The sequence below is a fragment of the Nuphar pumila genome, chromosome 4 (assembly GCF_984573655.1).
Source record: "Nuphar pumila chromosome 4, dmNupPumi1.hap1.1, whole genome shotgun sequence".
Taxonomy (NCBI): domain Eukaryota; kingdom Viridiplantae; phylum Streptophyta; class Magnoliopsida; order Nymphaeales; family Nymphaeaceae; genus Nuphar; species Nuphar pumila.
In genome coordinates, this window is record NC_143252.1 from 122656109 (window position 1) to 122682177 (window position 26069).

General features: G+C 36.1%; 1 protein-coding gene across 2 annotated transcripts in view; it reads right to left on the reverse strand.

Annotated features, from left to right (window-relative positions):
- Positions 1 to 26069, reverse strand: part of LOC149840874 (lipase class 3 family protein) — a 150321-nt gene that overhangs the window by 49804 nt on the left and 74448 nt on the right. The gene's annotated exons all lie outside the window — the stretch shown is intronic.

Here is a 26069-nt window from a genome sequence, read left to right on the forward strand (position 1 = left end):
ACACTTCAAGCACCAACATCCCAAAGGAATACGTGTGCAAAGACAGACCAAGAACACTTGAATAAAAGTACCCAAAGGTACAAAGGGGACACCCACAAATGCAAAAGATTGAATCTCTTAGAATAGGTGAGCACTAAGGCTCCCAAAAGCATTCTTACAAAGGATTCTATCAATATTTGGAAGTAAGGAGTGTGTGCACGGAGAACACTCACAAGTGCACAAAGACACAAAATATGAGATTTGTATTAAGATCAAGTAAAAAAATTCATGTATTAGAAATATATCTAAGACAATGTTCACACAAGAACAAATTGCTCCCAAGGGAATGTGTATAAGAGCATACGAAAGAAAGCATGTTTAACACACATAAATCAACAATAGGGAGACATTTTATCAACAAAAGATTAGTTAATGATTTCTCTCACATCTTAGAGACAAGAAATTCTATGCCAAACAAATGCCATACGTGAACTTGCAAGGACATGATCTAATTAAGAATCATCCACCCAAGAGTCAAGAATAAATATTATTTGAATAGAGAACCTTACACATTGAGGAATTTCTCACTCATATTTACAAATGCAAAAACTCACTAGGTGGCCGAAAATCATAAGCACTTAATATGCAAAATATTTGAATTCCCTTATAAGTTAAATACCAAGATGTAAAATTTATTTTCAAATATGCATATCAAGGATTAAGAAAAACTCATTTAGAGGGAAATCCCATATGATATATGGGGACAAAAAGCAAATTAATAATGAAATTTTGCAAATTTCAACAATCGTTCATCCACTACAAGCAACCACCTTATTAGTCCTCCAAAACCCATAAATCAAGCGTATAAGCTACTAGAACAAGAACATAAACATAATGCCATTAAAGGCAAAAAATACACACAAATGTATGTATAAAACACCTCTTGTCTACATATAATAATACTTGAAATGAGTGTACCAACGACTAGAACAAGAGAATAAACGCCAACATGGACTAAAAATATCTCTTGTCTACATAAAATGACACTCCAAATCAAGCATGTTTAGCTACTAGAACAAGAGTATTAAGCCATCCATGGGCTAAAACACACACGAAGGTGTGACAATACATCTCTTGTCTACATAAAATGACACTTGAAATGAGTGAAAGAAGTCAACCATGGGCATACATCTCAACGACTAGAACAAGGACACAAATGCCAACATGGACTAAAAATCACACACAATGGAGTAAATCAACGTGCCTTGTCTACATATAATGACACTCAAGACAAGTGTGTTCAGCTACTAGACCAAGAGAACAAAGCTAACAAAGGGCTACCAACACACACAAAGGTGTGAAAAATATATTTTGTCTACATATGATGACACTTAGATAAGATGAGAAGACACTTGAGGCAATAAGACTTGTAATGACAAACATTTAATAGATTATTAATTTCAATATATCTTAAAACACTTATGGTTTTAAACTTTAAACATCCAGCACATGTATACATAATTAAGGGCATCCATAATAAAATCAATGACCAAAATAAATGAGTGACACACTCATAATTAGAGATCACATAACAAGTCATTTTATAGTCAAACTACAAGTTGACAATCTAAAAAATGACATAATACGAGGTGCACATAACTCACCTCAACAGATATCTCTAATATAACAATAATAAGGCCAAACAAATGATGCATTAAATAACAACCTGTGATGGACAAATATAAATGCCATAAAAAGGCAATAAACACTTAAGGAAATCATTTTCCAAATAGATGATTTTACAAAGAGGGTCGATTTCAAACATCAAATCAAAGGTCTAATATAATCAATCACAACAATATGCCTCATAACAACAATTTTGCATAAACACGAATTATGCTTAATCATGATCAATTCTTCAATTTATACCAAAAAAAGACTTATCATGAAACATTAAGCAAATAATGCATATGAAATTTCTATATCATGTAAGAAGAGGAAGCTCACGAAAGCTCTCTCTTAATGAACACAATACAACATGCTAAAAAAGGCACACATAAAATAGAAAAAATATCTCATTAAAGTGGGATGAAGCCCACACAAAAAGATGACTTTGAATGCAATAGGTTCAAGAATGAACCAATAACCATGCACATAAAGTGCGAGTATACATACCCACTAAGGGGTGAAGCCAAAAAGTTATGAAATCATTTATCATAATGCAATCACATTTTAGAGAACATTGAGTTATCATGTAATGAAGCAAATGGTGGTCTTCCACAAATGCTCTTTGAACACTCAAAAGGAGGTGTCTAAAGGACACTTTAAAAAATCCATAAAAGGGTAAAAGATGAACAACACACATAAATAAACAATTTTATTTATGTAAAAGAATGCTTAAAAAAAACATTACAAAACAGTTATCAAAATGTATTCAAGACAATCTAGAGATGAAAAATCTAGAACCATTCTCAAATATTGAGAACATCTTAACGCTATCAATTGTAATAAAAAAATACATATTTTCAAAAGATGACACACGAGAGTTTAACAAGTAACCAAAGCATATGAATAAAGAAACCATATGCATGCATTCTTATAGAAAGATTAACAAGAAATACTCAAGCAAGACTTAGAGCCACATGTTTCATACAAAAAAACATGCTTCCGATCAAGCTTAAGTATATATGCAAGAGATAAGTTCACACAAAAATTATGCTAAGTATGTAATGCGTCAAAGATCTTAAAAACATGAACACGCATGTCTTATTAAACACAAATTTCAATTGATCAAGCTTAAGTATATATATATATATATATATATATATATATATATATGTGTGTGTGTGTGTGTGTGTGTGTGTGTGTGTGTGTGTGTGAAATGTAAGTTTAAATTATATTTTTGTGAAATAAGATATCATTGACCATCTCGAATCAATATATATATATATATATATATATATATATATATATATATATATATATATATATATATATTGTTTTCGAAAAAACTTCAAATATTTAAACATGATCCATATTTCTCATTTTCTAAACACAAGTTCAACGATGATTAAAATACTAAAAAAAATCAAATTCATATATATATATATATATACGAATAAAGACAAACATTTTCTCGTGTGTAATGCATAAGCTTACTATTTGAAAAATTCAAAAAAAATATGTATGATAAGGAATTTCAAGAAGAGAGAGAATACAATACAACATTGTTGCTCAAGTCCTTTTCTCGAACCGAGTCCTCTTGAAGCCGATAGAGAAGTGATAAAGAACTTCTAGCCGAGAAACGAAACACTCCTTGCAAGAACAAGGTGATATCACACCTTTGCAAGTGAAACACGGAAGTCGAGACAGAAACTTTTCAAGATCTAAGAAAACCGTGAGCTCTGATACCATGTTAGAAAGTGAGTTGAAATGAATTACAAGAATGCTCAATGCATTCACAAGGTCCAACATTGGACAAACACAACTCCGCAATGGAAAATAAAGAAATGGTCCACTAAGGGACACCACAAGAAGCCTACGAAGAGGCATAAAATGAATACACTTCATTGAATGAGGGCCTAAAAGGCCATGCTTTACATGGGGGAATGCCCCTTTATTTATACACAAAGGAGAGAGGGAGAGAGTGAGAAAAAGTGAGAGAGAGAAGACATTGGGAGGCCTAAAGGGGACTCGTTGGGCCCCCAACGGTCACATTTGTGACCGTTGGGGGTCCAACGACTCCTTTGGTTGGAACCCCCAATGCAATGCATTAATTGCATTTTACAATAAATGAAAAAAGAAAAAAGAAAAAGAAATGGAAAATAAAATACATGTAAAAAGACTAAAATGCCCTTAATGGGCAGAATTACAAAAATACCCTTTATCGGGTATGATGTGTAACACCCCAAAATTTTGAACTTGTAAACCTTTTTTAAAATAGTTTAGAAGACTAGAGAATCCTTTTTCTTTTCAGAGTTTATTTATAAATTCAGTGGAAACATGTCTTTGAAAGAAAAGAGGGCAGGCAAGTCAACAATCTTAGGTACGTTAGCTAAAAGCGCATAAATGACAAAGGCATACCTTGCAAATATCTAGATGAAAATATTCGTATTATAAATAATTTCAAGTTGTACAAAATTTGGATTTCCTTAAGAAATCCGCAAAAAAAATGCAAAACGATCAGGACAAGAGCTGCGAGTGGTAACAGTGGATCCTGATGACATCTCGCAATCGCGCCATCGCCTGCTAAGCACCTAATCATCACCTGTACCCATAAAATGGGTTAGTTTCGTGAAAAACTAGTAGGTGCACAAGTAGACAGAAATGTCTGAAAGAAGCATAAACAATTAATTATGCATGATGAGTAACCAAACAGTTATCGAATTAACATGAGCAGTTTAATAGTATGTGTGAAAGTCTAACTAGCACATGCTACACATTATATCAAAGCATTTAATAATGAATTGAAAATTACTAAGCATTAAGCAAAACAACAATTTTATGCTTATAGATAGAGTGCACAAGTTACTTTATGTTTCATCATTAACTGGCCTGCAGGTATGCGCAAACGCGATTCGTAAAAACAATTGAGACTAGTTCAGGCGTCTGTTATTCTATATATTTTGAATAACCCGAATAACTAGTCGAGAGAGGATTCCCCAAAGGCATTCATAGCTACGGATGCATCCTACTTCTGCAGAAGTCCAAAAGATCTACCACCTAGGATAATGTCTGGTAGTCTCATCCCTTAACTCCGATGACTGGGGACATCGAGTCTTTGCTCGTAGAATGATTGTTAACAACCTATCCATCGAAGTGTGTGTACCAATCCATCCTCTCCCTTGACAGACAACAAAAAAATGAATGAGTGTGTCAGGGGTTACTTAACCAACGACCCATTCTAAATGCTCTGGTCTTTTGACCCAATTGAGCATCTTACCTGTGAAGGCAAAAATCAATCAATCTGTAATATGGTTTACCAATGTGTTCATAGCACTAGTCGAGGTCGTATGATCGTCTCAAACATCCGTCGTATTACTCGCATGACATGTATGTCTATGAGCACGTTACAAGGAAGAGTTCTAGGTCCTCAATAGGAGCCTCAACAACATAATTTTCAAAGGTATAATGTCATCATTCTTAACTTTTGAAATGACCAAAATCATGTGCCAACTTATGACATGCGATTTTCTCGAATCTCGCATTCGTTATCGTAGTGTCAACATGCAACACAAATTGACACTGATAACGATGAACGGTGAATGCGGATTTCGCATGAGAAAATTACGCTCAAAAGCTTGCTCGAGTCCCGGATTTTGGGAAATCTCGAGCTGCGCCAAAAATACTAAACAGAGTAGAAAAAAACTACCCCTTCTGAACGTTTTGATTCGAGAAAACCAGCTGTAATGGCGCAATACCAAAAGCCTCCGGTGTTATTTATAAAATTGTTCAATCGATGAATCAGGGTTCTTACAAGGGACCCTTCCATCATCGAGGTTGCAAAGTTTAAACCTTGCTATTCCTCGGTCGCAGGCGCGAGAGAGGTGCAAGCCTACGCACGTTCCCTGAGTTTGGAACTATGAACACCGTATGAAGAAATGCTACAGGATAGCGTGTGCGATAGCAAGGTGAAAACAACAACAGTAATGCAAAAACACAAGAGCCTGGGCACGAAGCGCGATAGCAAATTTAAAGACAAAAAGCAGAAAATGCAAAATCAAAAGCCTGGGCGCAAAGCGCGGCGGCAAACAAGAAACAAGAAATGCGAAAGCAAAGGACAAGGATCGCGAAATCGCGTCCTTGAGCTAAAAGACAGAAAGTAGTAAATGCAGAAACAAAAGCGCGATGGCAAATTTAAAGACAGAAAGCAGGAAATGCGAAAGCAATAGGACAAGGATCGCGAAACCGCGTCCTTGAGCTAAAAGCATACTTATATACTTATACGTATGTAAATATATATTTTAATTCTTTCGGTCTTTAATTATTTAAGCTTGGTTCAGTTATTTAAGTCCTTGTGCAATTTTTCCCTACCTCGGAGTGTTGTGAGAAAGAGGTCGCCTGCAAACGTAAGTGATTGCAGGTTCGGTTTGCGGGGCGCGTACGGGCTCCGTTGCGTAACTGCAAAAACATGACTTTTTAGAAGGCAAATAAACGAGCAAAGGTAGAGAGGAGACTTAACTTCTTCGCAATACAAGGCAGGGATCAATGGTCCCTGCCGACTTGAAACAGAACGGGGTAGGGTCCAATGACCCATGCCGCCAAAGGAAACAGGTGCAGGGGCCATCGGCCCCTGCCGGATATTTAAAGAAGAGCAGGGCCCTGCCGGGTTTATAAAAAGTGGGGCAGGGGCCTTCGGCCCCTACCAGACAAATAAGAGAGGGACAGGGGCAATCGGTCCCTGCTGGGTTTCCAAAAAGAGAGGCAGGAGTCGTAGGCTCCTGTTGGTTTTAAAGGAAGGGAAAGGCCATCGGCCCCTACCAGAAAGAGAAGGACAGGGGTCGATGCCCCCTGCTGGAAAAATGAGCAGAGAGAAGGAGCGCAGGGGCCAAAGGCCCCCTGCGGCTTTTGGGAGAGGAGGCAGGGGCCAATGGCCCCTATCGGTCTTGAGAAAAAAAACGGCAGGGGCCATCGGGCCCTGCTGGATTTTAAAAGAAGAGGGGCAGGGGGCAATGGCCCCTGCCGAAAGGTAAGCAGAGAGAGAGATGCAGGGGCCTTTGGCCCCTGCCTACAACTGTCGAGAGAGGAGAAGGTAGAAGAAGATGAAAGGGGGGGGGGGGGGGGAAAGAAGAGACGGGAGGGCTTACCTGGGGCTGCCGAAGAGGAGGGAGGTGAGAGAGCCGAGGGGTGAGGGTCGTCGAAAAGGGAGCTCGTCGGAGAGGGAGATGTCGCCGGCGGGGCTCGCTAGAGAGGAGAGCCAGGGAACGAGGGAGAGATGCAGAGAGGCGAGAGAGAGAGAGAGAGAGAGAGAGAGTCGGGGATAAGGGAAGAGGCTCGTAAGCCCTCCCCTCTCGCCCTTTTATAACGGCACAGGGGGCAGGCGGCCCCCTGTGTGTCGCCCACGGCCATCCCCTGAAAGCCCTTTCGATGGGCAGGGCTGGCTCGGGTATGGATCCGAGTCGAATCCAGACCCGACCCAGGTCCCAATTTTTTTTGTTTGGGTTTTACATGATGATATATATATATATATATATATATATATATATATATATATATATGATTACATATATTTTAACAGTAGCTCCTCTCAAAAGAAGTCGCCTCACTAGGCATCTGAGCCTGCGAAAAACACAAAAGTAAGGGTGTCAGAATCCAAAGAATTTTGTGTACGAAACCCTCTAATGAAACAAATAAGTAAAAAGAACACAAATAAGATTCATACAATATTTTAGAGGGATACAATTATGACAAATTCATAACTCAATTAACTATTCATGCAATAGAGAACAATTATTAAGCATGAAAGAATAATTTAATAAACAACAGAGACCACAATTTAAACAATAAAGATATTTAACATGCATTAGAGAACAAACATCATATATTCACCAATATATTACAATTAAGAGAACAAGTAAATATGCATGATCTAATGCATAACAAGAATATGCATGATTTCAGTGCAATGTATGAATAAATTATCTTTTATCAGAGTTTTCTTTTCATATGCATGTTCCTATTAAATGCACACAATTTAAGTTTCTCTTTTTAATTACCGTTTCCCGCAGATACTCCAAACGGGTAAAAGTTCTCGATGTCAAGTTAGGTTCCTAGGGTAACTTAGCACACAAGTTTTATTTTATTACTGGGTTCCAAACTTAACCCTTAACCGATATTAGGAATCAACATCACCCATCGAAACATTGAAAATCAACAACCAATGTCGGAACACTATGAAAATCAACAATCATAATGTTATTTTTTTGTATACCAAAATAACAGTTGTGTCTACACACCACCCTCAAGTAAAGTGACAGATTTTTCCTAAAACCGTGGTCAGAAGAAGAACCTCAATATCGAGTTCAGGGGTAACAACAACGCACACGGAGTTTTAGTATTCTTAAAACCGCAACTCTAAGAGTCCTATTCTAAAGACGGAATGTCTCAAAACGTATATTACATTATTTTCTTTCTTTATCTTGTTACTAATATTCATTCATTAATTTGTAATTCAGCATGCAAAATTAATAACACAAGTTCGCATATCCAAATGTGAGGCTTATCACGGGACCATAGCTCGCAAAAAACATAGAACAGTGCAATATAGTGAAACAATATTAATGTGACTTTTGTGATGCATTAAAACAAGTAAAGCAGGAGCAATCCAAGCTCAAGGCTAACACAACCCACAATGATCTAGTAATTGATCATCGATGCATCATATACAAAAATCATTAATCACATGCCAATATGAATTCATTTCACATGTCTTTCAATACACAATCATGTATGCCAATATAGATATGTGTATGAAACAACAATATTCATATGCATGTGGATGAGTTCACACATTTATATGAAGTGCATACTTTCATCTAATACACATTCATGTCAAATGCATGCTTTTATTCATGAATCGTTTCAATTAAAACATGTGAGCATTCATGCAATCACTTACATGCAAACATATTGATTTCATGCATGCACGTGCACATAAGAACAATGGTGCATTAATACTTTGATTAAGCATGATATACTAATGTGCAAGCATGCAAAGGTTTCGTTCTTTTACATGCAAAGGCACCCATATTTAGGTTGGATGATAAATGCATATGCATATACAAATTCAGGCTGCATGTATAAACAATTTTCATCCCTTAAGTAAACATGATTCCATTCCATTTCACTAATGCATACCCAACCATACAAAACACATAGAAAGTCTGGAAAATTTTCCAAACAAAGCACAACATGCACAAAGATTCCCTTTTGTTTTTAAAACATGTCCTTTTTTTTTAAATCTGCCCAGCCGAGCCCACTTGGCTCGGCTCAGCAAGCCTGGTCCAGGCCTGTCAGCCATGGCCAAGTTTGGTCAGGCCTGGCCAGCCAAGCCGAGCTCGGTTGGTCAGCCGACCACACCAGCCCCTAAAACCCCTATATTTTTTTTTTGAATGAACTCACAAAGCATTGTATAGGGGTATATGTTGAATCAGTAATTTCGTGATTCACAAAAATAAGAAATCAGTACCAAACTGCCGCTCAATGACATGGAATGATCATCATATTACTGTACACAGTTCCAGATCATATTAGGGTAGATTAATACAACATGAATGATACATATAGATCTATCTTACACCAACAAAACTAGCAGTCATGTACACGCTTTTCAGATCATATTAGAACCAATTGGGTACATGGCACGAGTGGTTAATTAAATAATGAAATCGCAATTCCAAAAAACAAAACAAAACTAAACTCCCAGACACTAATTAGACCTACAACGTCTCACCTTCTTTGAAACAAAATTTCCACAAGGCTAATACCATTACTGTCTATCTCAAGAAACATGTATAAGACAGGGTATTTAATGTTGACAGTCATATTTATAAAATTCCATACTCTTTGAAACAGATTTTTCAAGTATCAATTAACATTGTTGCCTGCCTCGAGCAAAATGCATAAGGCAGAACATTTACATTTTTAGGGCTCACAATGTCATCGATCACACCACATCAAGGTGGATCAATGCACTCTTAATGGCATCCAACATAACCCCATATGCTGGTCTGTCATCAGTGACTATAGCACATGAACATTTCATGACAGTATAGAATCACTATGCACTTCATATAATATTTTTCTAAAACATATCAAATAGTGAGTCATAGTAAATGCTTGTTCATGCTTATGTATGTTTTTTTTTAATCATACCCAATATACTCTATGGCTCAGCAACACATTAAGATATATTTAGACCTATGTATGTATAATCAGATTATAACCAATATACAGTTTTTTTTAAAAACACCTACAGGTCTGTCCGGAACTGGCAGGCCAGGCCAGCCAGCCCATCCGAAAGACATATTCTTTTAAACATTATATATATAAAGATGTTTTGACTGCGTGTTAGTCCCAGCCGACAGTCAGCTGGGACTGAACTGTCCCGGTCCAATCCAGCCGACTGAATTGGCTGGTACACGCCCTCTTCATGTATATATATATTAATAATTTTTTTTCACTTGAACAGCTGTCCAGCACCGATCTGAACAGCTGTCTGGGACTGGACAACAGACTGTCCTGTCCCAGCCAACTGTCTAGGCTGGGGCTAGACAGCTGTCCGTCGTGTCTCAGACCAAAAACCGCCAAAAATCTAAATTTTTCATATTAACTGAATATGCACATATTTTTATTTCCATAGATCTGGTTCAGTTTCAAGAATTATAGCCCCATAACCACCCGCTAAAAGCATAGAACAAAAACTGTCAAGACCTATCCAAAGAGTACATACAAGGCAAAAACATATATATGCATATGTATATATATATATATATATATATATATATATATATATATATATATATATATATATAGTGGGGAAAACATAAAATCATGCAGAAAATCATAGGAAAACAAATACCACATGATCTAAGCCTTCCTACATTGATTCCCATAGATTAAACCATAAAAAATCAAGATAGAATTCATGGTTCCTTATAAAAACATTGCCTAAAGCTTATTTAGGCTCTTTTTCTTATCCGAGACAAAAGAAAGACTCGTACCTTAACCGTAGATCGAAAAAGAAATAGAAATCAATGGTGAAAACATCGGATGATTGGAGAAGAACGATCTCTCTCTCTCTCTCTCTCCTCTCTCTCTCTCTCTTCTTGAGGCTATTTATAGAGAAAAGGGGGGTGACAACCTCTCTTATCCATCCCCCTTCTAGAGAGGGCTGGAGTTAATCTCTAATTGGAAATCTTTCCTCTCTACTTTCCGAAAATTTCAAAACTCCAAGTGTTGACTTTTTTAAAGTTTTCATTTAAATAGATTTTCTAAAACCTTTTTAGTTCTTCTGTATGTGTTTAAGGACTCTACTAGGAGTCCTAAACAAACACCAAAAAAGAAATTTCGGAACTAAATAAAATTAATTAATTAATTAATATTAAATAATAAATAATAAATAAATATCCAGAAGCTTCCAAAAGTTGCCATATCAACTTGGGAGACTTCTTAACATTAATTAACTTCAATTTAAAGGTATTTAATGAACTTAAAGTTGGAAATTCGTTGGGCATGAATTTGGATCTAGATCTGAATCCAAGTTCCAAATCCATCTCCAAAAATCCAAATGGGTCTAGGGCTGAATCAAATCCAGATTAATATGGGTCTTAGATTGTAAAACCCGAAAATTTTATAAAATTTTGCAAATTGGGCCTAGATCCAAATTGCAGATCCAGGACCCATAAAGGGGGGTAATTAGGATTTATTCATTTGAAACCTTGATTTAATGATAATAATGAATAAATAAAATTTTTAAATTTTAAAAATCTAATTTAATTCGAGGATCCACAGTGGATCCACTTGTGGATCCATATCAATTGGGGCCGGGTTACGGGTCTCGGGTCCGGACCCGAGCCGCGCCCCTGTGTAACAACCCTTTTAAAGAAAGGGGCAACCCGATAAGGGTTGCCCGATAGGTTTGTTACAGAAAAGGAAAGGGGGTCAGGAGGGGGTTACGCAAGGCGTAACCAACCCCTCCCATCTCGGCATGGAGAGGGCCGATAAAAGGAGTGGAGAGGGGGGTTTTCCCTCTTCACTCGGGCACTCTCTCCTCCCCCATCTCTTTTCCCCCGTCTCTCTCTCTCTCTGTCAGTGTGTATCGGAGAGGAGGAGTTCGCCGGCGAGCTGCGGCAACCAGCAGCCATCAGCGAATGCAGCGAGTACCCCCCTGTCGCGGCAGCAACAAGGAGTGTCAGCCGCGGCCCTACCTTCGCGTCCCCAGCCTTCGATCGCCGGGAAACCCATCGGAAACAGGTACGGTGCTTCTTAGATTTCGGGTGAGGGATCGAACATAGGTTCGATTCCAGGTGGGGGTTTGAGTGTAGGATTTGGGGTTTACATCAACCCTAAACCTAAAACCCCAAATCTACGATTTGGGGGTTTTCGGATTTTCATCATCCAGGGGAGGTGTAATTTCGATTTTTCTGAAAAAGAAAAAAAAAAGAGGTTTCCTGTGTGTGTGCAATTGATCCCCTTTGATGAAAATCTTAGAGATTTTTTAACGGGTGTTTCGGTAGATGATGTTTTTGGATGTTGGTATTGTTTTTGGAGCTATATAGTCTTTGGATCTGTTTGTTTTACTTGTTTTTACTTCATTTTGGAGTTTCTTGTGGTGTTTAATATATTTGTATTACGCAAAGAGGTGAATTGCATAGGAAAAATAAATAGCCGGGGCAGAGATTGCTAATTTGGGCGATTTCTTTTCAAGTTGGTGTTTGTGAAATAGCAAAAAGAACTTTCTGAAGGCAGTTATTTTTGGTTTCTGTTTACCTTTTCACGTTGTCTAGATTTGTTTTATTGATTGTGTCTTTAATTTGTTCTGAGGTGGCTAGAACTAGTGATCAATCAAGATTTTTAATATATGTGATAGAATTTGATTTAATCATCAAACTCATAGAGATTTACCTCGAGATCACCTGATTCTGAGGCTCCAAGTTCCTGGACTTGATCAGAATCTGGCATATAAATAAGGCATCTGAGTATATTACTCTTTTGTGGACTCACCTATCAGCATGGGGGCACATCGATGGATGAAGGGTCTAGGACTCAGTCTTCAAGTCATTATGAGGACCTGCCTCTTTCAACTAGGTTGCATTCACGCAATAGGAGATATTGCTTACAGACTTCGGAAGACAATGACTGTGATGTGGTTTAGGTGAAGCTAATGTTGTGTATAGATAGTGGAGTTAACTGGAGAAATTAATTGGTAACTACTAGGTAGGAATAGGTTTAGTCAGCATTCCTAGAAATAGAAAACATAGGAATCCACATGATTAGCGGGCCCAATGAGTAGAATTCTTGCCATTGTCATTTCAGTAGTGATGAATATCCCTTTTAAAAGTTTTTGTTTGTCGCCTTTGTATTTGAAAGTAGGGAAGTTGACTTTGTTACTTTTTCCTTTTCCACCTCACCAGCGCAAAGATTCTGGGTCTTGTCACCTGTCACATCCAAAATTTTGAAAGTTTTGTTGCTGGTCATCAGTCTGTCCAGTTTTGGAAGCCTTTTGCAAGACCTGAGCTTTTCATCTTGGGATTGTACCAAAAAGGATTCAAGCAAAGTTGCTAGAGTTTACATCTGTGCAATTGGTTTTGTTGAAGAAAGAAGCTTCCATCCATTATATGGAAGTGATGCTTTGGAATATACATGTTAGGGCACATGGTTCCTTATAAGTTTAATGTCTACTTGCAATTACCAACATGTTCTGGACAAATTGTGTACAAGGCTTACTTGGATCTAGTTGCAGATTTTCAGAGAGTTGTCTTATCATGAGCAAAGATTTAGCTCAGTGATATGGTGATGATCTGTTAAGGGATATGGTTTATTATGCAATGTGTCTTTATATATGGATGGGTGGGTTCAGCCCATCTAGATGACTGATGGACTTAAATTTGCTTTTCCCCATTAGTGCATATGAATTTACAATGCTTCTTGAGTGAGGTTAAGCTCAAAGTTTGTAAGATGTAGCGTGGGATCATTGCAACATAACCTGAAAAATTTTCAGTTGTGTATAATAGTGCTCATGTTACACTGTTTAGGGAGGATGGATACATAAAACTGAAAATTTATATATGTAATGTATCTTGCTTGGATGTCCCGAGCTGAACATTATATTTTGGCTAGAATCCATGTGTTAATTAAAAGCTTGTGTATTGGATTGTATGAAAACCCTTGTCGTGGAGATTTATGCTTTCACTTGACTGTTATGACTATGGTACGCATGAGTGTGAGCATGATTCAATTATTAGTAAGTCTTCTTGAACATGTACACTTGATTTATATGTGAAATGGTACATGTACACTCACACCCTTAAAGAAACCATGGATTGGTTAAGATCCATATGTGATGTAGGTAACACACACATATTGTAATTGCATATGAATGAATTATGACATGCATATGTTTGGGTTTATTATTTCATATGTGCATATGCTTTTGGCACTTTGGCTTAGTGTTATAAATAAAACACTACTTTTGTTTTGTGATGTGATGCATTGATGGCCTGGTTGGACCATCATCGGCCTGGAGAGCCGTGGGTTCGGTTTGCTTTCACATAAGTTTTAAATACATCACTTAAACCACATAAGATGGTTTGACACATTACTGCACTGTTCTAATGGTTTATACGGGCTGAAGTCCCGAATGGGTCCCTGCAAGGGAGGATGCGGGGTTTTCACTTTACTTTTGCATATGGTGTTGCAAACTTAAAGAAATTGACTTAATTAAAAATATAATGAATAAGAACAGTGTAATTTACATTCTGGGATATCTCATCTGAAGTATGAGAATCTTAGATATCCGGTCTTGGGGAGACTGTGAGGATACAAAAACTCCGTGTGCGTTGTTGCCCCTGAACCCGATATTGAGGTTCTTCTCCTGGCCACGGGTTTAGGGAGAGCAGCCACTTTACCCGGGAGTGGTGTGTTAGTCACAGCTGTGAGTTTATGGTACCAAGGAAGTGGCACTTGTGGGCGTGGGGAGTCCCTGGTGTCCCCGACATTAGATGTGGAGGTCTAATGTTCCGATGGATGGTGTTGTTTCCTGATATCGGTCGAGGGCTAAGTTGGAACCCAGTAATAAAATACAAATTGTGTGTTAAGCTACCCTGGGAACCTACTTGACCTCGGGGTTTGTACCCGTTTGTTGTATCCGTGGGCCACGGTAATTAAAAAGAGGAACTTAAAGATGTGTGCATCTAATAGGGCATGCATATGGAAAGATGAAACTTAAATGAAAGATAACAGAAGAAATCATGCATTGCACATAATCATGCATTTTTCTGTTATGCATTAGATCATGCATGTTTGAATCATTCTAGATATCATGACATCATTTGGTGGTAGCATATGACTTACTTTGTGAAATCATGCTGAAAGGTTTGATTATTTAATTATTGATATATGACACTGTTTACTGTTCTTGATTTGTGAGTATATGCAATTATTGGTAGTTATGGATATTTAAATGTTGCAAATTTTATATTTGTACTCACTCAAATCACTGCATGAAATCTTATCCATGTTCTTTTTCTCACCTGGTTTCTTTAGAAGTAGCTGTGCTCAGAATTTCGGTTCTGACACCCTACTTTGTTGGTTTTTCGCAGGAAATGGTGCACAGTGAAGTTGGACATGCATCTGGGGATGGATGAGTTACACTTGGGCTTGTCAGCTTCAGTAGAGGACATAATGGCTCTTTCTTTTGTCTTTCAGTTCTTTTAATTTCTGCAAGTGTTACTTTACTTTCAGTTGAAGAAAACCTTGTCTTTGAAATTTACTTACTCTTTAATAAAAGAGTTTTAGTTGGTTGATTTGGATGATAATTGTAACTTCGTTTGTGGTGGATGGGCTATCCAATGGAAAGTGGAACTGTGAGGACTCCAGATCTCTGGGAAGGTTTCCGCAACTCTTAGAAAAAAAAAAATCCGCATTTTTAAAGGGGTCTGGATTGGGGTCGTTACATAGATATAAATAGAGTCCAGATCCATATTAATTTGGATCAAATCCATTAGATCCAGTCTGATCCAATTACGGATCTGAACGGACAAACGACTCATTTTTTCGAAAAAATGCAATTTTTGGGCCAACCATAACCCGAATTCAAAAAAGTAAAATACCGTTACACTCAGAATTTCGAGACGCATCCAACGATATATAACTCAAATTTTGCCTCTGAAATTCGTCTGAAAATAATCCGAATTTCGCTTGAATTTTGCTTGAATTTAAATGTTGAAAATAAACGTTTTCTCACGTTTTACGTGGCTCATTTAGGCCTTGACAATGAGACCTGGGCCAAGCCCAGACTCAAAAGCATCGGCCTAAAATCGAGAATCTACCAATTTTTCTTCTATACTTAGCCAAACTTTCGAAAAATCTCAAAATAACTAAGTGTGAAAATACACGATATTACATTAGTTCCATATTTAATTAAACACGCGAATACTCAAAACGGGCACTGTAAAACCCATGAAATTTAAGGAATTTTAAATAAATAAAAGTGAAGCATTTATGTGAAATAATAAGATTCTGTACTATGTAATATAATTTTGATGACTTGAGGGTTACTAGAACGAACCCAGTAACAAACGCTAGTAAGGGGTATTTGGATCCGGACCCTAGCGAGATCCGATGATCCAACCCGGTTCACGGGGCCAAATGAAAAAATCCAATGGTTTCGGGATGATAGCGTGAGATCTGAAGCACATTTAAGGTGAGAGAGTGCAAGGTTAGAATCAACGGGAGAAAATCCACGTGGAAATGGGCGAGATCCACAAACGAGAGAAAACGTCTTAATAAGACATAAAGGGAATTTCTTTGTAAAAGTAAAAAAACAAGCAGTGGTGTGGTGTAGCGGTAGGACACGTTTGTGTGGAGCCACAACCCAAGTTCAGTACCCACGCCCGTGTGGAAAGGTAAAATGTTGCCTTTTTGCATAAAATCCGAAACTGAACAAAAGGGGTTAAATATAATTTTATTCACATACTTTGCAACGAAATGAGTGATAGCACAAGTGGTGGGGTTCGTTGCCCCTTTGGTAGAAGACCCCGGTTCGAAACCCCATGTGCATGGATTTTTTCCTTTTTGCACAGAAAAGTGACATTTTTTATTCTAGTGAAAAAGGGGGTAAAATCGTGGGCTAGTTAAACCCTTGTCTCCTAAACCATCGCCCACAATAAACGTGTGGGAATTGGCCTGTTAGTTTCTCCTTTTTCAAAGAACATGGGAAATCCCACCAAATGGATGAGGGGTACCCATAAAGCAACTTGTTGGGGGAGGTTTGAGAAATCCTAGTCATGGGAGAAGGAGGGCGATTTTGGAAAATCAATGCACCCACCAAAAATGTGGGATGGGGGTGGAGATTTGAAGTTGTGAAATTTAATAACTTCCCTAATTAAGAGGAGTTAAATGAGGGGCAAGGGAAAGCTTGCAGCCACTCTATACGCCATATACTCTCTCTCTCTCTCTCTCTCTCTCTCTCTCTCTCTCTCTCTCTCTCTCTCTCTCTTGTGCACAACCACCATTGTTGGATGGTGAAGGTTTTCTTCTTCGTGACCAAGTGTGCTGCAACGTGAGAAGAAGAAACACAAGAGACGCCATTAACGCCGGTAAAAGCTTCAAAAAAAAGGTAAGGAGCATTTTTTTTTTATGTACGTGTTAGATGCTCTGTGGTACCAATCCGATGTAGTGTCGTCGTTTGAATTTGGACGGCACCGTCGACACGGGGAGTGGTCGGCGTCATGTGGCATGATGGGTGTGGGTTGTCCGACTCCATTAGAGAGGGACACCATCCATCACCACATCGATGTGGTTCCAATATTTGTAACTTCACATACAAGCTGGAAAGAAGATGAACTTATTTTTTATTGTTGTTTAATTCATAATGTAGGTGCATCTCGTACCTATGTAGTTGCCTAGAGTCGTGTGGTACACGTAGTCATGTATGGTTCAGATATGTATGACATTAGATATATATGCTAGACTAGAAACATGCCATACAAAAACACAAATTTTTATTTGTGACCATTGGGTTGCTGTGTATTGTTTGGCCGATACACTAAGGAAATTAAATCTGTAGTATTACGTGAGAACTAGTTGGCATGTCTGATTTTTTTTCCTGTAAAATCAGAATGAAGTATAAATCTGCAGCAACACATCATAATCAACTAGTATGTTTTGATTTTTAACTCATAAACTAGAACCAGATATAAGTCTGCAGTAACAAGTAATGTATATATATATATAGATCAGATATTGACATTTATTTTTTTTTAAATTCCAGACTGTCATAAATTTTATTTATGTATTATCATTAGTCTGTTATTTAAAAAAAAATGTTTGAATCCTTGAACTATAGAAAGTTTTGAGTTTCAGATGGTTATCAAGGATCAAGTCCGTGCAGTATGGATAGTTTAGATTAAGTATTATTGCCAACTTTCGATTTTTCCAAACTATCAAAAAAAAATTTAATTCGAGTATGGTGGATAGTATCCGATTTCCATAATTTAATTAACTTATATCTTATCGTTTAGCCCTCGATTATCATGGTGGTTTAAAAAAAAATACATACAATGATATCACGCATGGTTCAACATTGGTTAGATATTATTATCATGGCACATTGGAAATTTTATCATCTATTTACATTTCAATGCAAATGGGTAAAGGGTATCAGCTGTGTTTCCAGCATGTGGTAATTTTTATCATTCACGTGTTGAGGTATGCCAAAAATAAACAACAAGGAAAACTTGAATACGTGTGTTAGCGTGAGTTGGAATTGATAGACTGTTATCAAAAAGTTAGTCAATGCATTATTGGTAGTTTTAAATTTTTGGATTTGTTATAAAAAAAAAGAGAGACCCTTAGTTATTTCATTCATGGTTTAATAATTGTCATTCGAGCTAATAGTGGGAAAAAGAAAAAAAAACAACTGGCTAGGATTAGCCGTTAACCTAGCTCGCCTTCTAGCGTCCGGATGACCAGCTGGGTACGCCACCCTACGAGTGCACTATGCCTGGCCAGCTGAAAATGATCGGCAACGCGGTATTGTTGTCTGGGTGTGATGGGCACTGGTAGTTGTGGCTGCACCACAGTGGTGCATCCCACAGGGTTGTTAAAATATATGTAATCATATATATATATATATATATATATATATATATATATATATATATATATATATATATATATATATATATATATATATATATATACCCGATAGAGGGTATTTTTGTAATTCTGCCCATTAGGGGGCATTTTAGTCTTTTTACATGTATTTTATTTTCCATTTTCTTTTTCTTTTTTTATTTTTCATTTATTGTAAAATGCATTTAATGCATTGCATTGGGGGTCCCAACCAAAGGAGTCGTTGGACCCTCAACGATCACAAATGTGACCGTTGGGGGCCCAACGAGTCCCCTTTGGGCCTCCCAAGGTCATCTCTTTCTCACTTTTTCTCACTCTCTCCCTCTCTCCTTTGTGTATAAATAGAGGGGCATTCCCCCTCATGTAAAGTATGGCTTTTCAAACCCTCATTCAATAAAGTTCATATATTTTGTATGTGTTGCCTCTTTGAAGGCTTCTTGTGTTGTCTCTTAGTGGACTATTTCTATATTCCCCATTGTGGGTTTAGGTTTGTCCATTCATTGGACTGTGTGAATGCATTAAGCATTCTTGTTATACCTTTTCACATACTTTCTTACATGGTATCAGAGCTCAGTTATAATCAAGCTAGTCCTTCGGTGCATCGGGAAGCGTGATGTTCAAAAAATCAAAAAAGTGGTGAAGTTTTTGTTACCTCTTTTCTTTCTCTACGTTTTGATGAAGCATTTGCTATCTCTTATATCTCTTCCTTCTACTTGGGATTACTTGGCATGTATTCTTACACTTTTCAAGTATTTAGCCCATGCATTACGCATGAGAAAAACACTTGTTTTTTTCTACCATTGAATATATATATATATATATATATAGATATATAAGTAAACATATATATACATATGTAGTATGTTTTGAAAGGAAATGTATGGAAATGTATGTTTTTTTCTAAAATAGTATTTTAACCATCATTGAACTTATTTAAGGAAACTAGATATATGTAGTGTGTTTTGAATCTTGAAGCCTTTTTTAAAATAACTCTAATATATATATATATATATATATATATATATATATATATATATATATAACCAAGAATTATTTATTCTAGATGTTTCGTCAATCATTGTCTTATCTTAATGATTTGATAATGATGTCTTATTTTATAAAATATAAACTTGTTTTTCATATATATATATATATATATATATATATATATATATATATATATATATATATATATATATATATATATAATAATCAAAATACAATTTGTATTTCATCCTTGATAGACATGCATATTCATGTTTGAAATTCTCGATTCGTTACATGCTTAAAAATGTAAAATTTTATATAATCATTTGCATGCTTAAACTTGATTGAAAGCATGTTTATTTTATAAGACATATGGCTTTAATTATTGCATGAGTGCTTTTTCTATGAGAATGTATGCACTTAGTCTCTCATATTATTTCTTTTATCTATGCATATGCTTTGGTTCCTTGTTAAAACTCTCTTGTGTCATCTTTTGAAAATATGTATTTTTGTATTACAATTGATAGCATTAAGATGTTCTCAATGTTTGAGAATGATTCTAGATTTTTCATCTCTAGATTGTCGTGAATACATTTTTGCTAACCGTTTTGTAATGCTTTTTAAGCATTCGTTTATATAAATAAAATTGTTTATTCATGTGCGTTGTTCCTCTTTTACCCTTTTTATGGGTTTTGCTTAAAGTGTTTTTTAGACACCTCGTTTTGAGTGTTCGAAGGACATTTGTGGAAGACCACCTTTTGCTTCATTACATGATAACTCAATGTTCTCTAAAATGTGATTGCATTATGATAAATGATTTCATAACCTTCTTTTGGCTTCATCCCTTAGTGGGTGTGTGTACTTGCACTTTATGTGCATGTTTATTGGTTCATTATTGAACCTATTGCATTCAAAATCATCTTCTTGTGTGGGCTCCATCTCACTTTAATGAGATATTTTCTCTATTTTATGTATGCCTTTTTGAGCATGTTGTATTATGTTCATTAAAAGAGAGCTTTCGTGAGCTTTCTCTTCTTACATGATATAGAAATTTCATATGCATTATTTGCTTAATGTTTCATGATAAGTCTTTTTTGGTATAAATTAAAAAATTGATCATGATTAAGCATAATTCGTGTTTATGCAAAATTGTTGTTATGAGGCATATTGTTGTGATTGATTATATTGGACCTTTGATTTGATTTTTTAAATCGGTCCTCTTTGTAAAAACTTCTATTTGGAAAATGATTTCCTTAAGTGTTTATTGCCTTTTTATGACATTTATATTTGTCCATCACATGTTATTTAATGCATCATTTGTTTGGCTTTATTATTGTTATATTAGAGATGTTTGTTGAAGTGAGTTATGTGCACCTCGTGTTGTGTCATTTTAGATTGTCAACTTGTAGTTTGACTCTAAAATGACTTGTTATGTGATCTCTAATTATGAGTGTGTCACTCGTTTATTTTGGCCATTGATTTTATTATAGATGCTCTTAATTATGTATACATGTGATGGATGTCTAAAGTTTGAAACTATAAGTGTTTTAAGATATATTGAAATTGATAATATGGTAAATGTTTCTCATTACAAGTCTTATTGCCTCAAGTGTCTTCTTCTTTTATGCCCCTTATCTAAGTGTCATCATATGTAGACAAGACATATTGTTCATACCATTGTGTGTGTTGGTAGCCCTTTGTTGGCTTTGTTCTCTTGGTCTAGTAGTTGAACACACTTGTCTTGAGTGTCATTATATATAGATAAGGCACGTTGATTCACATCATTGTGTGTGATTTTAGTCTATGTTGACATTTGTGTCCTTGTTCTAATCGCTGAGATGTATGCCCATGGTTGGCTTTTTTCACTCAATTCAAGTATCATTTTATATAGACAAGAGATGTTTTTAGTCCATGTTGGCATTTATTCTCTTGTTCTAGTCGTTGATACACTCATTTCAAGTATTATTATATGTATACAAGAGGTGTTTTATATACACCTTTGTGTGTCTTTGGCCTTTAATGACATTATATTTATGTTCTTGTTCTAGTAGCTTTAACACTTGATTTATGGGTTTTGGAGAACTAATGAGGTGATTGCTTGTAGTGGATGAACAATTGTTGAAATTGGCAAAGAAAAATATTTATGGATAAAAGGATCATATCATTGATATGCATATTTGAAAATCAATTTTATATCTTGGCATTTAACCTATAAGGGGATTCAAATATTTTGCATATTAAGTGCTTATGTTTTTCGGCCACCTAGTGAGTTTTTGCATTTGTAAATATTTGAGTGAGAAATTCCTCAATGTGTAAGGTTCTCTACTCAAATAATATTCATTCTTGACTCTTGGGTGGATGTTTCTTAATTAGATCATGTCCTTGCAAGTTCACATATGGCATTTGTTTGGCATAGAATTTCCTCTCTAAGATGTGAGAGAAATCATTAACTCATCTTTTGTTGACAAAATGTCTCCCTATTGTCGATTTATGTGTGTTAAACATGCTTTCTTTCGTATGCTCTTATACACATTCCCTTGGAAGCAATTTGTTCTTGTGTGAACATTGTCTTCTTAGATATATATTTCTAATACATGAATTTTTTTACTTGATCTTAACACAAATCTCATATTTTGTGTGTCTTTGTGCACTTGTGAGTGTTCTCCGTGCACACACTCCTTACTTCCAAATATTGATAAAACCCTTTGTGAGAATGCTTTTGGGAGCCATAGTGCTCACCTATTCTAAGAGATTCAATCTTTTGCATTTGTGGGTGTTCGCTTTGTACCTTTGGGTGGTTTTATTCAAATGTTCTTAGCGTGGCCTTTGTGCACTTATCTTTCTTCAAGAACTTAGTGTGTTTTATCAATGTTTAAGTTTAATTCGTGTTTTGCATAATACTCAATCGAAATGCATAAAATATCTTTTGAATCATTGTCCTTTTTTAATCAATGTTATGGCCTATTATCCATTTTTGATATCTCTTATTTGATTAAGATACAAAGATACTTTTTACTTAGAGTTCTTTTTGCTTGTTCCACAGGATCTCCAAGACGGGACGAATGAAGCATCTATGATACATCGAAAAAGGAGCTAGGAGATGATCATTAAAGACAGTTAAAGGCTGACATTTGCAAAGTTCTTTCATGTGCTATAAAGTTGATGACTTCCATTGAAGATTCTTTTTAAGACTTAAAACCCTCATTTTTTATCTTCAAACTTTTTGTTACCCCCATGCAAAGTTTTAGGAGGGGGTGTTAAAATATATATATATATATATATATATATATATATATATATATATATATATATATATATATATATATATATATATATATATATATCATACCCAATAAAGGGTATTTTTGTAATTCTGCCTATTAGGGGCATTTTAGTCTTTTTACATATATTTTATTTTCCATTTTATTTTTTATTTTTTTTTTCATTTATTGCAAAATGCATTTAATGCATTGCATTGGGGGTCCCAACCAAAGGAGTCGTTGGACCCTCAACGATCACAAATGTGACCGTTGGGGGCCCAACGAGTCCCCTTTGGGCCTCCCAAGGTCATCTCTCTCTCACTTTTTCTCACTCTCTCCCTCTCTCCTTTGTGTATAAATAGAGGGGCATTCCCCCTCATGTAAAGTATGGCTTTTCAAACCCTCATTCAATAAAGTTCATATATTTTGTATGTGTTGCCTCTTTGAAGGCTTCTTGTGTTGTCCCTTAGTGGACTATTTCTATATTTCCCATTGTGGGTTTTGGTTTGTCCATTCATTGGACCGTGTGAATCCATCAAGCATTCTTGTTATACCTTTCCGCATACTTTCTTACAAGAGTATGCCAAACCGAATCGCTGCATTGATCTCGAGTGACCAGTAGGGTACACCACCTTACTAATGTATCGTAGAAAAAAAAACAAAAAACAAATATATATATATATATATATATATATATTTATAATAATAATAATAATAATGACAAACAAGTATGATAGTAACTTTCGGATTCATCGAATGAGTTGATACCCATTCAGGTAGTGTATTCACAAGCTGTTGTTTTGGTATACCAAGAAAAGTGACACTTGTGGATGGGTGGTCCCTGGTGTTCCGGACATTAGATGGGTGGTTTAATGTTTCGAAGGTTGTTTCGGTCGATGACTAAGTTCGGAACCTAATAATAAAATACAAATTGTGTGTTAAGCTACCTTGAGAACCTAACTTGACCTCGAGGATCTTACCCGTTTGGTGTATCTGCAGGCAACGGTAATTAAAAAGAGAAACTTAAATTATGTGCATTTAATAGGAACATGTATATGAAAAATAAAACTTGATTAAAGATAATAATGTGTTCATACATGTGCTTTGAAATCATGCATATTCTTACTATACATTAGATCATGCATATTTACTTGCTTCCTTAATTGTGATATATTGATAAATGCATGATGTTTCTTCCCTACTGCATGCTAAATGTCTATATTGCTTAACTTGTGGTTACTATTGATTATTAAATTGTCCCTCATGCTTAATAATTGTTCTCTATTATATAAATGATTAATTGAATTACGAATTTGTCATAAATGCATCTCTCTAAATTATTGCATGAATCTTATTTGTATTCTTTATGCTTATTTGTTTCGTTAGGAGGATTCATACGCAAAAATTTTTGGATTCTGATATCCTACTTTTTGTATTTTTTGCAACCTCAGATGCCTAGTAGGGAGGACTTGCTTTTGAGAAGAGTGACGAGTGGACTACACGACTATAGGGCAGATTCTTGGAACGGTGTGGCTCTTTTTTTTTGCTTTCTTTTTGCTTTATTTACTTTTTATTTACTTATGTCTCGAACTATATGCATTTTAATAAATAAAGTTTGGGTTGGTTTGTAATGAAAGATGTATAAGATCCCTTGTGGTGGTGGTTGTGTTTAACTGTAATGCCCCGGGTCTCTGAGATTGTTTCCGCACTTGTTAAAAAAAAATCCATACTTTTTAAGGAGTATGAGTTGGGGTCGTTACAGTCGCCTCTGCCTACCGGCCGAAAAAATAAGAAGAAGAAGGAGACAATGCGAAGAGACTGAGAGAGAGGAAGTTAGGAGTTACCTGAGAAGGGGCCGAAAAGGGGGGGGGGGGGGTGTAGCCTGGTGAGAGCTTCGGCGGGAGCTGCTAGAGGGAGGAGAGTGTAACAGAGAGAAAGAGAGGATATCAGGCGAGGCTCGCCAGACGGAGGTTGTCGGCGTCAGGTGGCCGGAACACAACGAGCGGGAGAGAGAGAGGGCTCAGAGAGACGACGAAGTGGCACAGGGGGAGAAGGGTTTCTCTTTCGCGTAAGAGAAACCCTCCCCCCTATGTGCTTTAAATAGGCACGGGGGGTGGGTTACCCGGGTCTGGATTTGGATCCAACCCGAGTCTGAATTTTTTTTATTTAATTTTTTTTGTAAAAAGCATGGGCTTTACAATATATGTATATTAATACATATACATATCATGTATATATATTAATATTAAAATATACATATAAACCATACAACTTAAGATATATATGGGTTAATCTACGATTAAACCAGTTTGGATTGACATTAGATGGATTCAACCTTATGAAAATGACTAAAAGACACTAAAAATGACATTTTTGAAAATACAAGGTTACTTTTGAGGTAAAAAAGGTAACTTCGATAGCTTCATAAAGTTACCTTTTGGAAAAGATGTTTGATTTTTCAATGACCCCCAAGTTCAAAAGACCTATAATGCCTAAAAAAGTAACCTTACATCTTAAAAAATACCATTATTTTAAAAATGTGTGTCATTTTCATAAGGTTGAATCCATCTAATGTTAAACCTAACTGGTTTAATGTAGATTAACCTTATATATATATATATATAACATGAGTGATATTAGACAACCCATCTCTACTTTCTTTTTAATAAATAGGAAGTTATATATCAAATTCGTATACCAGATTGGATCAACCCATCATATATAAAACAAAAAAAAGAGACATGATCCGTTATTGAAAAAAAAAAACTACGCTTGGTGAAGGTGAAGTTTAGAGATCCCCTTTTGTAGTGTATAATTCAATGAATGAATTTTCAAGTTCACTTTGAAGGCTATGAGTTATGTCGACATATTCCTATTGCAGCTTATAAACAAATAAATGGTTGGCTTTCATCCCCATTGACCACTCAAACATTGACTTTTAACATATACTGTTTTGGTTGAGGCAAGGAATGATCTAAACTATAATCA